At 40.4% G+C, this 15043-nt stretch overlaps 1 non-coding gene across 1 annotated transcript; it reads right to left on the bottom strand.

Annotated features, from left to right (window-relative positions):
• Positions 1–14563: 14563 nt before the first annotated feature.
• Positions 14564–14636, bottom strand: TRNAK-UUU (transfer RNA lysine (anticodon UUU)). The gene has a single exon. It is a non-coding gene; the product is annotated as a tRNA-Lys (tRNA).
• Positions 14637–15043: the final 407 nt, after the last annotated feature.

Raw genomic sequence — 15043 nt, 5'->3', positions numbered from 1 at the left:
CTGTGCTGACAGCTCAGCCTGGAGCCTGTTTCGGATTCTGTGTCTCCCTCTCTCTGCCCCTCCCCTGTTCATGCTCTGTCTCTCCCTGTCTCAAAAATAAATAAATAAATAACGTTAAAAAAATTAGAAAGAATAATTAACTTAATCCTCGAACCTCATAACAACCATATGAGGTCAGGCATTATTATCCCCATTTTGCATATGACACACTGAGTCAGAGATCTAATAACATGTCTAAGCTACTGCAGTTAGTAAGCGGGAGGGATAGGATTTAACGTAGGTGCTTTAAACAGTTTAAGTGCGGCCCTTAACCATTGCGCAGAATTGCTTCTCCAATGTGGCTAAAATGAAGAGGGGTAATAGAGAAGAGAGTCTGGCCTTGGGAATACTGTGCACAGAGAAACCAGGACTGTCAGTAAAAAGGTAAGCAGAAGCAGGATCCTGTGGGAACGAGAGTATAAAACAGAGTACAAATGTCTTAATGCCAGAGCGACTTGTGAGAAAGGAGCATTTTCGGAACGGGATGTTCACTAGGCTGGTGTCAGACCCAGGGAAGAGGAAATGCGTGCGGATTTCGAAGAAAAAAAAACCCACCAGGCAATTCCGCAGAGTGCTGACTTACTTGCCAGGCAAGACAGAAGGTAAAGGTCATCTCGTGCAGAGATTCCGGGCTGGCATTTTGTAGGACCGAGAACACTAATTACAAATGGGCTGAGAGGTACTGACAGGCTTTTGACGAACTAGAGGGGAGAAGTTAAGTACAGTTTGCATTGTAGTATGCTTATATACCCTCAAAAGTGAGATCTTGCCTCTTTCTAAGAAGTTCTTAGTGCGTACCCACACCGAGGTTGAAGACCGGGCCTAGTTGTAGGCTGGTTGCCTTCCAGGTGTGGCTCTGAACATGCCGCGTCACGATCCCTCAGGAGCTTGTTGGAAATGCAAACTAATCTTTGTCACTGTCCCGCAAGACCTCTTGGAGCAGGACCCAAGAATCTCTTGTGTTACCAAGACTTCCAGGTCATTCTGATGACACTGGAGGTTGATGCCCACTGGTCTAGAAGATCCGCCAGTTCGTTAGCATGTAGGGAATCCCGGAGGAGAATAACTCACCCATCCCCTCAACTTACCCTCACAAAGTCTTCACCCAATCTAGACTCGGAAGGGAGGCTGCTGAAAGGCCTATGCCAGGCCTGGCTGAATCCAGATTCTGGAAGAGGTCAGTGAAGTGATTAAATGGATGTAGCTGATGAGATAGGGGGAGAGTTTCAGTGCAGCTGAGTCAAAAGAGCCACATGAAAATACGCCTTTTACACGCAAGTAATGTGCACTCATTGTCTACATCTTCCCTCATCGATGACCCTCACCAGATGTCACAGATCGCTGGCGTAGGTAAAACTCAGAGATGAGAGGAGAGCCAACGGTGTATATTGCTCATGTTACTTGATGAGAAAAAAGTTTCCACAACTTACCATAGCTGTTTTCACTCAGCCGCATCAAAATAGTCACATCTAATCGGCCACTTCAAGTCGCCATGTTTTAGTTTTTATTTTTAATTAATTAATTAATTAATTATTTTATTTATTTATTTATTTATTTATTTGAGAGAGACAAAGTGCGAGTGAGCGAGGGGCAGACAGAAAGAGAGAGAAAATCCCAAGCAGGCTCCACACTGTCAGCAGCGAGCCCAAAGCCGGGCTTGAATTCACGAACCGTTAGATCATGACCTGAGCTGAAGTCGGGTGCTCCGCTGACTGAGCCACCCGGGCGCCCGTCAAAGTGCCATGTTTTAGAAGCAGGATCTCAGAATCCAAGAAATAAATAATATTCGCTTCAGAAAGGTGAAATTGGCTCATTGCGAGAATTAAAAGATTTTTCAATATAATTAAACCCTAACCCCTTTTGGCAACACAACTCAATTTGTGTTTTCTGGTGCTAGATTAAAAATAAAAGAATATCCTTCATTAACTGTTATCGCTATTCTAAACATGCCGGAAGATATTATAATAGACATATCCAGACGTTTGAGATTAGAGTCTTCTCTCAGGGTCACGGGCATAAATCTGGCCCAGGTTGATTGGACAGGAGTGAAAGTAATTATTACTGGAGCCTCTCTCTGATGGATTAATTAGCTGGGAATGAAGCGACCGCGTGCAGTAAACCGTATTTTATAAGCAGCTTCTATTAGATGGACGATCAGTTGCATACAAAAATCACTTCTTCAGGTAGGACCAGTGTCCCTCTACAGCAAGCTGACGGCATCAAATGGCAGACTTTCTTAAACTTCCTCATCGCAGCTTCCTGAAGGCATAGAAAAGTCTTGGGTCCCATACACGAGGGCTATCTTGGGACTTTTCCACATCAGTCTGCCATGAGCAAAAAACTTCCGTAAATCGTTTTTATTTTAGAAATTTAAGAAGAGATTGCCTTTCACTTAAAAGTATATCCATGTTTATTTTGATCTGAAAATCATGATTTAACTCACCACCATCAAGAAAAATGGACACTTGGGAAAGATGTATTACTTTTGTCCTGTGGCTCAGGATATATTGCTGTGTTTTCTCACAGACCCAGGGTTGAATGAATAGTAGGAAGAAAAGTCGGTCTGGGGCAGTTTTCCTGGTCAATCCCGAGGTCTGTAAATAAGAAAATGCTAATAATCCCTCTACCATCATAGTCGTTATTATGAAATTGTAAAACAACATGCATAAAAAGTTTGCGTAAATGATAAATCGCTGCAGAAATAGAGCACTATGAGTCCGATCACTCATATCCAAATACTGAGCAACTTACCCAGCTTTCTTCGCTGTATTGGTTGTCCGCTGTTCGGTTGTACAAGGAAATGACTGAACAGAGCAAAATGCACGTGGGTAATTTCACATTGCTGCTTACTTACCAAGGTAGAAACAGAAGCAGGAATATAACTGAACCCAACCTTTCTCCCGATTTCGAAGGGGTCCCTTTCAACATCAATTCTAGCTCTTGGTCTTGCTGGCTTATTTCAAGTAACGGGAAGCCCACCACATATTAAGACAGCCCATGCCAGCTTTTCTCATCTCCAGTTGTTAGAAAGGTTTTCGTTTGTTGATTTGAGGCCACTCACCATTACGGCACGGATGGTGTCCCTCTCAAATTCACGTATCAAAGTCCTAATCCCCAGCAGCCCAGAATGGGACTATATTTCGATACAGGTGATAACGTGAAAACGAGTTTATTGGATTGTGACGGGCAGGTAGCACACACGTGTGCCGCATACGTAACGTCGCTTAATCGACACGTGACGGTATGACCCAATATTAATACTTTTCATCGTACACAAAGAACCAATGTGTAAAGAAATTAAAGAACAAGTCAGAAGTCATATGGATATATGGAATGGTTGACCCAGCAAGCGAATCCAGTTTACCAACTAGAGTTCGTACCCCTCACTGTTACCACACGACTGCCGCTGCCCCTCCCCGCTCCTCCTCCTCACATGAAAGTAAGAGATTATGTTTTATTCACCCGTGAATGTCGGTGCTGGCTATATATAATACTAGTCACTAAATAATGTCATCGAATGAATGAATGAATGAATGGGCAAATGACTGTCGATTAGCCCATTCAAGCAGTTAAAAATGCACTTCACTTTATCGTCCTTTTGTTTGTTTTTCCCTTTTGTCGAAATGTATACGAAAAGATCCTCACAAATCACTTGTTTACACCGAGGAAAAAATATGTGCACACACATACGCCTTTCTGCTATATTAACCAGCCTGGTAATCTAAGATTATTTTTTTTTTTTTTTTGGTAATACTTGTTTTGGGGCGAGTGCAAGTGGGGAAGGGGGCAGAGAGAGGGGGACGGAGAATCCTAAGTGGGCTCTGCACTGACAGGCTGACAGAAACGAGCCCGATGTGGGACTCGAACTCACGCATCGGGAGATCGTGATCTGAGCTGAAGTTGGGACGCTCAGCTGGTTGAGCCACCCAGGCGCCCCTGGTTGGTAGTCCAAAATTGTTAACGTGACCTGGTATTCTTTTATTTTCTTTTTCAGTTCGTTTACTTATTTTTGAGAGAAGAGGGAGAGCAGGGGAGGGGCAGAGAGAGGGAGAGACGGAATCCCCAGCAGGCTCTGTGCCGTCAGCGCAGAGCCTGACGCGGGCCTCAAATCCACAAACTGTGAAATCGTGACCTGAGCCGAGATCGAGAAAGAGTCAGATGCCGAACTGACGGAGCCACCCAGGTGCCCCTATTTTGTTTCACTTTTTAAAAGATTTTGTTTTTAGGCAATCTCTACACCCAACGCGGGGCTCAAACTCACATCCTCCACCGACTGAGCCCGCCAGGCACCCCTGTACAATCTGGTATTATTAACTAGCTGCTACTAACCTCTACTTCGTTAGGGCTCTAAAGTCACCTATTTGGCAGTCTGTCTGGGATTTTTCTTTGCATTGATATTAAGATCAGAGGTCTTGGAATTTCAGGGTTTCAGCATCTGGGGGAGAGAAGAGAGAAAATATTGCCTGTCTTTAGTCTTTTGTCAGCGTATGAAGGCTTATTTATTGGGCGGACCGAGGCTAGAGCCCAGTAGTAAAGCAGAGATAACAAAAATGATCTTAGAAAAAAGCCAATCTATATTTCCAAAGAAAACACAGCATCAGACTGGTTACCGGCAAACACCTCAGGATTTTGTTGTGTATTTCCTTAGTAATCACTTTGTTGTCCAGTGGCCCTTTTATTTTCATTACAAACGGGAGCAGTGGGCATCATAATCCCGGCAGCGCTTACGGCCTCTAAAAGCCCTCTCAGGTCCTCCCACTCTCCTTTTATTCCACACACATCTTTTCATTTATCTGAGTTAGGATACTTGAATGTATTTCAAGTTTTGACAGGAAGTACTTGCATTCCAAGATACACTGTTTGTCCCTGGAAGTGTCTTGAATTTGTGTTTTAATAACATTACCTAAAGTCTAACTTGGTGGTTTTGGTTGTCGATTTGTGGCGTTGATGCATTTGATCAAGCTATGTGGTTCAGTCGTTAAATGAAAATAAATTTTGGCATTTTTTTGTCAAATCGTAATACCAAATCTGTGATCTGTTTACCCAATGTTCTCTAAAGTTCCTTTCAGTAAATAATCATTTTTCAAACCAAGAAGAATAATGTTGAATTTGGGGATGCAAAGATATTAACTAGAAAACAAACCTAGGTTTTAAAATTTTTAAACCTTTTTTCTAATAAACCCCATTACAGAATGAACTTCTAACTTTACTTTTGACATATAAATTATCTATATGAAAGAAATAGAAAGCCAACTAGCTATATATCTTATTTTATTTTTTTAGTTTTTAAAATTTTATTTTAGAGAGAGCATGATGATCAGGGGAGAGGGGCGCGGGGGGAGAGAGGGAGAGAGAGAGAGAGAGAGAGAGAGAGAGAGAGAGAGAGAGAGAATCTTAAGCAGGCCCCATGCTCTGTGCAGAGCCCTATGTGGGGCTTGATCCCATGACCCTGGGATCATGACCTGAGTGAAATCAAGAGTCGCACATTGAACCGACTGAGCCACCCAGATGCCCCTACCTCTATATTTTAAAGACATATTTTCCCCAAAGAAGATGGCATTAAAGGAGTATAAAATAGTTTGAAAGATGTGATAATAGTAATGCTTTCTTGATAAAACAAAATTGACCTTTGTGTTCTGCTAAGATTTGGGCTCTACCTCATTTACATTTTAAGAATCCATGTTTTAATCTCAGTTTACTGATCTTGAGGTGATTGATGCTGCTCTATAAAAATGTAACCTTCACAATACTGATGGCAACATCAGATTTTCGTTAGAATTTTTCAGAGACACATCTTCCTGTTACAACTGACATTCAGGAACATCGTCTGGATATTCAAGATAAGAGTGTGTGCGAAAGTGCGCCACAATTCAGGTAGCCCTGTCTCTCCTGCTGACCTCAATTTACAATATTAAATTGTGAAATCCGCAGATGTTGTGCTTATAAAATTCTAAGTGTTTAACAGTGTTAAAACAACTGGAATGGGGTCAAGCGAGTATTATTGAGAATGCCGTCATGGTGGCAGACCTTTTAAAGGTCAGTCATTTAAAGGAATAAGTCATTTAATCAGAAAAGATCAAGAGCTACTACGTTTTTCAAATCACTCATTTACTTTTCCACGGCGACCACAAAAGTCCGAACGGCCTTTGGAAAGGGATGAAATGTCCGAGAGTAAATAACATTGACGTGGGAACTTTGAAAATCTCATTGAGCTGAGAAAACCCATGGTTGAAAAGAATTATTAAATACACATTGATGGTGCACACGTAAAACAAGTGGTAACGTATTCAAGTGTAATAATACTTAGATCATTTTTAGCTGACTATAGGCCTTACACGCAAGTAGCTATCCTTGATTGTATGCTAGATAATCTACGATGTGGCTTAAATAATTTTCTCTGTGGAAACGGACCCGTGTTCCGTAAGCAATACTGCTTCACATCAGGGAAACCATCTGAGCAAGACTGTCTCCATGTTATAGTAATCCCGATCAAGGCAGAAGCCTTTCCTTACAAAGGAGCCGGATGGGTTCATTTCCCGATAGTTCTTTTGTTCCATTCTCATTAACCGTTCAGCTTTTGTTTTGTCACACACAGTTTTGGCTTTTTTTTTTTCTTTCTTTAAAGGCCTGGAAATGCTCAAAACTTGCATTTGCACAAAGAGCACGAAATATTCTATAACGTCTGTCGGTGCATTTTGAGATGACACGACCACATCGTCAGTGATTAATGATAAGTTAAAATGTTAAGGGCATTTGGATTAAAATGCAATTAACCTATGGCGGCATCCCCCCTGATTTTTAGGTGATAGTTGAATTCTTATTCATATTCACAGCTGGAAAGGGGCTTCCTGTCCAAATGTCACCACTATGATGGACTTCTGCGTTCAGATATATATTCTATTTTCACAACGTATTGGTTAAGACGCGTGTTTTTCCTTGGCTGGCAACTGTGCGAATTATTCAGTAGGCAGTTGCCTGTGCCCCTCCTGGAGACCCACCCGGAATATTTCCAGATATTAGCCAGCTTGATCACATGGACTGTTGTAGTTCTAGCAAGTGATCATTTATCAGCTACAGTATTTGAAATATTGCTACACCTCCAGGAAGAACTTCCTGTGTGAGTGTGCATATGTGTGAGTGATTAAAAGGACGGAGAGCCACTAGAGAGAAGAATAGTTTTATTAATCATTGATGCCTCCCCCCTTCCTTCTTCTCTAAAAGACTAAAACTTGGCATTATGTATGAGAAGATAACCAATGATACATCCACAATTCAGAATAATGCTTTGGGAATATTGTGGAACCTTTTCTTCCCTTCCCTTCCCTTCCCTTCCCTTCCCTTCCCTTCCCTTCCCTTCCCTTCCCTTCCCTTCCCTTCCCTCCCCTCCCCTCCCCTCCCCTCCCCTCCCCTCCCCTCCCCTCCCCTCCCCCCCCCTCCCCCTTCCCTCTCTTAGAGCTGGGAGTTGCTCAAGGAATATAATGACCATATTCCTTTCCATTAAACTATTATAGATACATCTACTATCCTGTTTAACTTCTATCCCCATCCTGATTTCCCTTCTCTCCCAACTCCCCATACAGATAAACACTAGTAGGAGTTTGAAAGGTATTCTTCCACTCTTTAGTTTCTATATAAACAGCTATAGAAAAGATATAGTACAGTTTTTCTTTTTAAAATTTTCATATAAATGGCAAGCTTTACAAATCCTTCTTCAACTTACCTTTTCAAACTCATTAATATGTGTGTGAGTTTCATCTTTGCTGCAGTGCATTCTAGTTCATTTAATTTCATAGCTGTATAGTATTCTATTGTATGATGTGCAGCAAGTTACTGATCAAGTTCCATGCTGATGGGCATTCAGTCTATTTCCAGTTTTTAATGATGATAAACAATTCTAAAATGAATAACGTTTGTGTTTCTTTGCGCTGTGTGGGAGAGATTCTGCGGCAAGGAATTCCTGGGTCGTACAAGTGTGGACGTTTTTGGCTCTTCACGGTATCGATTGCTAAATCGCTCTCTGGAGTGGATATCCCGATTTACAGTCCCATCACCTGTACGTGAGGATACCGTTCCTCCACGCCCTTGCCAAATCAGATGTTACCATATATATAATTTTACGTTACGTACTTCTCTATTATTGTAGTTGTCGTAATAAGCGTATGAGGGTTTTGGAATTTATGTGTCTGAAATAAAATTTAGGGTAAAAATGCTCATACCATTTGGACAGAAATTTTGTATCTGAAATCTATCTTAAGAAAATACTGAAAAATTGAGGACGCAATGTTAGAGCTTTGTGGATGGCAAAGGCGACACTGGAGGAAAGAAAAAAAGGATACAGGAAAGAATGAACGAAATTTTTAGAAATTGTATATATAATTTTTGAGATCCATATGAATAATATTTTACCAATGTTACAAATTTAATTTTAGAGAATGATAAGCATTTATTTAATCTGACAATGTTAAACAGAATCATGAGTCAGCGAGGAACAATACTTGGCTACCTTCTAGAATAAAGTGAGAAGAAGAGATTTACAAAGTAAACATAGGAAATAACAGAATTATTAAAAAAAAAAACCCTTAACTCTTGAAAATGAGCCTTGGTTCTCTGAAATCATCAAGGGCATGACAAAGTCAATATAAAGCACAGGAAATTATGCTGATAAAACTGAGTATCTTTGCTCTCTAAGCAGATTACTCAGGAAGTAAAGAAAGACACAAAATGTCATTTTCACAGAAAACAAAGTTCGTTTTGCATCAGTATATTTGACACTAGAGGTCTTTTTTTTTTTTTTTTTTTTTTTTTTTACGTTATAAAATGTTTTCTTCACAAAAACAAACTTTGAGAAACACGGTGCAATGTAAAAGCCAAGAACTCCTTCGGGAAGCACTGCTTGTGTGCACCACATAGTCCAGACTTTTTCCAAGTAACATTCTGTATTAGCAGTTTAGAAACAGAGCACTGAATTCAGAAGCCTCTTACTTCTCACTGCTTGAATTTTTTTTTTTTTTTTTTTTTTTTTTTTTTAAGAAATATGCACGAGGGGCACCTGGGTGGCTCGGTCAGTTAAGTGCCTGACTCTTGATCTCAGCTCAGGTCATGATCTCACGGTTCGTGAGATTGAGCCCCACATCCAGCTCGGCGCTGACAGCATGGAGCCTGCTTGGCATTCTCATTTCTCTCTCTCTCTCTCCCTCTCTCCCTCTCTCCCTCTCTCCCTCTCTCCCTCTCCCTCTCTCCCTCTCTCCCTCTCTCCCTTCCCTCATCCCCCCACCCGCACTGTCTCTCACAATAAATACACTTAAAAAAAAAAGCAGGAACATACTTAAAAGAAATATGCACTAAAGCACATAGTAAATCACTAATATTTACAACAGCATAGATAATAATTAACATAATAGATTGCATTTTAGCCATGTTTCAAAGAACACTTAACAGGTCAACATCATTGTGTGTTACTGGTCTTGTGTCTTACACATAGTAGATGCTTAACAAACGTGTGATGGCCAAGAAGTTCAAATGGATTCTGTAACCACTTGCTTCAGTTCTCACATGTGTCAATTTGGGACAGAAACCTTCGATACTGCCACAGAAACCCCAGCAGGATATGGCAGATGGTATGGTAACCCTGAAAAGAATCTCCGAGACTTGACAGTATTCGTTTTCCAGGTCTTTTATAAAGCTCTCATAAAACTAATTAAATCTCAGCCAGTTTGGACCAAGACAAATAAAGTCCCTTTTCTGTGAAGCTTTTAAAGCTTTTCATAGCCACTTAGGTTTTTTTTTCTTTTTGAAAATATTTTAGGGCAAAACTACTCTTTCTTTCTTAACAAAAGCATCCTTGGCACACCGTGCGTAAAAGTCATTCCCCTCTTCCACTGTTTCTAGAAGGCTCCTTTACAGATATTGCTTCTCATTTTTAATAACGAGTAACATATTTTACAGAGAAAACTAGATCATTGTAAACTGTCATGCACCATCATTTGGTAGCTGATTAGCAAAGTTTATGAATGTATTACCCAGAGTTTTTAAAAGTATATGCTTCCTTATAGTATAAACTCTTTTTTAAAAGTATATGCTTCCTTATAGTATAATCTCTCAATGTGGCAAAAAGAACATGTTTATTAACTGATCCAAATATATTTAGCCTCTCTATACCATGGAGAATAAGAAAAGGTTATATAAATTTAAACGTGCACGGAGTAATGTTTCAGTATTTTATGTTGCTTAGAAATGATCTAGGTGCTTAATAAACGCATACTATTTAACTGAGTTTAACATAAATCTAAAAGTTTTAAGTTACTAAAGAGATACTCCAACGTTTTAAGGCTGACAGGTTATGATACATAATTGCTGTGACAAAGTTTGTCAGAAGAATGAGTCCGTTTATTTAAACACAGATTTGCATTTTTCATTATCATCAGTATCTAGTGATTGTCGTGCTAACTTATTTGATCATTGAACCTGCATTAAGTTCAACAAGAATAAGCCCAAGTCCAACTGTAATAAAAATGTGTCAACTTAATGTTGATAACCGAAGACCCAGCTGTTTTTATTACATGAATAACATTCAACTAGTCTGATTTGCCAACAGTTGACCTAAACTATGTGAGCTTAAATTCTTAAAACATTTGGGCTGATTTCGCTAAGAATGCTTTTTGTGTATGTTGGAAATACTCAGTTTTATCGATTTCCGGGAGCTTTAGTATGCAGACACACAAACGTAAACACACAGATACACATAGAGAGTTTATAGCTCCGAGTCAGCCAAAAATGCAGAAATAGAAGACTCCCTGGTTTATATAAAAATATTAGCTCTCGTTTCGGTCCCGCTCTTATAATTTAGTAGGATTGTATTTCTGGGAGATGGGACAGGTTGAGTTTACCTGCTGAAAATGAAGGCCAGAGTGTTCACAACCCCATTTGTGGAGGCCACCGGGATTCTTTTCGGGGAGGTGTCATCTCGTGGAGACTGTGGACTGAATTTGTGGGGGACTGAGGTGGCCCCAAGCAGCCCTGTGTCTCCAAAGCACATCTGAGGGGGTGCATTATACAGGCTGTTTCCAGTTAGCTTCTGGTGGTTTTAGCTTCCCTTCAGGTGGTTGCTTTCAGGGTCTGTGAGAACATCAAGAGGTTGTGACGGGGGTAGAGGGACATGATAATGTTCTCCTGACTATAGAGAGTTGAGGGGCTGGGGTGGGAAAGGAAAGCTATGGTCAGAACGGATAGGAAGGTAGAGGAGGTGGGGATATTGAACGGAGACCGATCAAAAGATTCAAGGTAGCTAAAGAGAAGGTCAAAGGGGGTGAAAGGAAGGAGGATCAATGAGAGGAAGGAAGACGGGTGATGGAAAGGGCTTAAATGAGCCAATTTGAGTACGACCCATTTCGCAAAGAGGCTGTTGAAGTTCCAAATCACCGTTTGTGAAATTTTGCCATTTTGGGGGACAGCGGACCAAATGAGTGATATCGTGGAATAGTATATGGTGGGCAGAGGAGGATTAGGTGGTATGCTTTGTGAAGTGAGAAACACCCTTGGGATTAGGTGAAGACTCAAACGCAAGAGACCTCGCAAAACAGCCCTGACAAGTCTTGTTCAAAGAGGAATCGTGTATTAAATCCTCCCCCGCCACCCCACTTGAAAAAGCAAAAAAAAAACCCAAAAAACAAAAAACCCACAAAAATCAAAACAAAACCAAAAAACAAAAAAACACTCTGTCCAGGAGTTAAGCAGAAAAACACCAGGAAGAACCTCGTTGCTTGTTTGTTGTTTTTTTTTTTAATTTTTTAATGTTTAATGTGTTTTTGAGAGAGAGCGCAAGCAGGGGAGAGGCAGAGAGGGACAGAGATGCAGAATCCGAAGTAGGCTCCAGGCTCTGAGCTGTGAGCATAGAGGCCAGTGTGGGGCTAGAACCCACAAACGGTGAGATCATGACCTGAGCCGAGGTGGGATGCTTAACCGACTGAGCCACCCAGGCGCCCCAGGAAGAACCCCGTTTTAACAAAATCAAAGTAACTCGCCATTATGCTACAACAAATGTCTGGAACACTGGATTTGGACTTGGAATTTAACTTGTGAACCTAATTTCCCCAGCCAGGAAGGGACAAAGGGTCTGAGAACCTGGCGTAAATCAACCTGAGTGAAGACAGCAGAGTCCAGTATATAGTCTGTACTCTCTTTAAGTCATGGCACCAGGAAACTGGTAATACGTAATTAGGTAAGAAAAGACTTTATTCGGGGCGCCTGGGTGGCTCAGTCAGTTGAGCGTCCGACTTTGGCTCAGGTCATGATCTCACGGTCCGTGGGTTCGAGCCCCGTGTCAGGCTCTGTGCTGACAGCTCAGAGCCTGGAGCCTGCTTCGGATTCTGTCTCCCTCTCTCTCTGCCCCTCCCCCGTTCATGCTCTGTGTCTCTCTGTCTCAAAAATAAATAAAACATTTAAAAAAATTTAAAAAAAAAGAAAAGACTTGATTCAAACTGACTATTGCAATAGGAAGAAATCTCCAAGTATCTCACAATCAAACACAGGCTTCTCTTTTACACAGTAAGTGAGGAAAAGTTGGGAGTGGGGGAGGAAGTGTCAGTCCTGTCTGCCCGTGTCCGAATAAGCTGATAAAAACGGGCATGATCTGCATTTTCTGGTTTGCTCAGGCTTGGGGAAAAGCCAGAGCTCAGGGGACTGTGGGGACGCGAGAAGCCTGACTACAGTGGAGTCGAGGCAGAGCAGGGAGTAGCAAATGCGTAGTCGTGAACGCTTGATCAGTAACACGTTTGTGTTGTGTTCGACCACTGTGCTGGTGGTAATTTGTTATAGCCATGACGGGAAACTAATACATGCATATATTAGAGAGGAAAAAGGCTGCAAGTATCTAAGTATTCATATCAAGAAGCTGCAAATTAAATCTAATGAAAGCAGAAAGTATTAAATAATGAAGATTAAAGGAATATACAAGATGATACAAAGATACTGTGACTAATATCTAATACTTTTGAAGTTTTGGCTAAACTGGACAAAAACTCTTTGTTAAAATTTTAAAAAATATTTTAACAATTTATTGATTCATTTTTAAGTAATCTCTGTGCCCAACATGGGGCTCGAACTCAAGACCCCCAGATCAAGAGTCGCATGCTCTTCTGACTGAGCCAGCCAGGTGTCCCAAAATGGACAGATTCTTAAACCATGCACACACCGTATTGAACAAGATGTAAGAAGTCAGAAATCTGAATTTCTATAGACAATGGATTTGTTAGTAAAAATATTCCCACAAACCCAAGCTCAATCCCGGATGGCTTCATTAGTGAATTCTTTCAAATGTTTAGATAAGAAAAAAAGTACATAGACAGTTCCCGAGGATATAGGCAAAAGCAATATTTACCAACTCTTTTTGTAAATCTAGAATAACCTTAGTACCAGCATTTGACAAGGATATTACTAGAAAAGAAATTGTTTCATTATATCTTATTACTAGAGATTCAAATACCATAAACAAAAAAGTACCAGATTAATCCTAGTAAATAAGATAATACATAGTGGCCTACAGGTTTTATTCTAGAACTGTGAGTTGTTTACCTCTGCAAAATCAATTTAATCCACCATATTAATAGAATAACAGAAAAATGTTTGTAGATACAGAAAAAAATATTTGATAAAAGTTAAAACTAATGTATGATAAAACCTCTTAAAAATCTAGGAATAGAAGGGAATTTCCTTAATCTGAAAAGAGTCTACAAAAAATAAAAAATGAAAACCTGCAACAAACATGATACGGTGACATTTTTTTTTTTTTAATTTTTTTTTTTTTTAACGTTTATTTATTTTTGAGACAGAGAGAGACCGAGCATGAACGGGGGAGGGTCAGAGAGAGGGAAACACAGAATCTGAAACAGGCTCCAGGCTCCGAGCTATCAGCACAGAGCCCGACGCGGGGCTTGAACTCACCAACCGCGAGATCATGACCTGAGCCGAAGTTGGCCGCCCAACCGACTGAGCCACCCAGGTGCCCCTCACGGTGACATATTTAAACCCTCCATTGTGATATTAGGACTAAAACAAAAGGCCCTTATCACTAGTTCTATTGAACATTTTATTGAAGGTCATAACCAGTGCAAAAAGCAAGGAAAATACATTAACTTCATAAGCATCGGAAAGGATGAAATCTATCATTTTTTGCAAGTGATATGATTACACACATAGAAAATCCAAAAGAATCCTATCTTCAGACAAATTCTTAGACTTAATAAGAGAATTTGGAATTGGTGCTAACTGCAAGGTCAATATTGATAATAAAGCAGTGGTATTCTACATACTAGTATTAGATGATTAGGAAAGGAAAATAAAAATGTTATTGAGGATAGTATTTAAAAATTTAAATAGCTAGTAATGAATTTAATGAAAACATGCAAGTTCTATACAGTGAAAACTACAAAACACTAATGAGATAAATTGATAAATATAAAGTAACTGGAAGGATCTACCTTTTTTTTTTTTTTTTTTTTTTAGATATTATATTTTTAAGTAATCTCTGCACCCAGTGTGGGGCTCAAACTCACAACCCTGAGATCAAAAGTCACATGCTCTACCGACTGAGCCAGCCAGGCACCCCAGGATCTACCATTTTCATGGATTAAAGGGCTTCATGTTGTAAATTCTCCCAAACTTAAATGAAATTTAAAAAAAAATTTTTTTTTTTACATTTATTTATTTTTGAGAGACAGAGAGAGCACAAGCTGGGGAGGGGCAGCGAGACAGTGAGACAGAATCCAAAGCAAGCTCCCGGCTCCTAGCTGTCAGCCCAGAGCCTACCTCGGGGCTCAAACTCACAAACCGCAAGATCATGACCGGAGCCCAAGTCGGACGCTTAACCGACTGAGCCACCCAGGTGCCCCTTAAATGAAATTTTAATAACAGTTCTAGCAAGGAGTGTGTGTGTGTGTGTGTGTGTGTGTGTGTGTGTGTGTGTAATAATTCTACAGCTTAGATGGAAATGCAGCAGAACAAGATTATT

The sequence above is a fragment of the Panthera pardus genome, unplaced genomic scaffold (genome assembly GCF_024362965.1).
Source record: "Panthera pardus isolate Hobbes unplaced genomic scaffold, ASM2436296v1 HiC_scaffold_27, whole genome shotgun sequence".
Lineage (NCBI taxonomy): Eukaryota > Metazoa > Chordata > Mammalia > Carnivora > Felidae > Panthera > Panthera pardus.
Note: the sequence above shows the minus strand (reverse complement) of the source record. Positions and strands in the feature narration are given on the sequence as shown.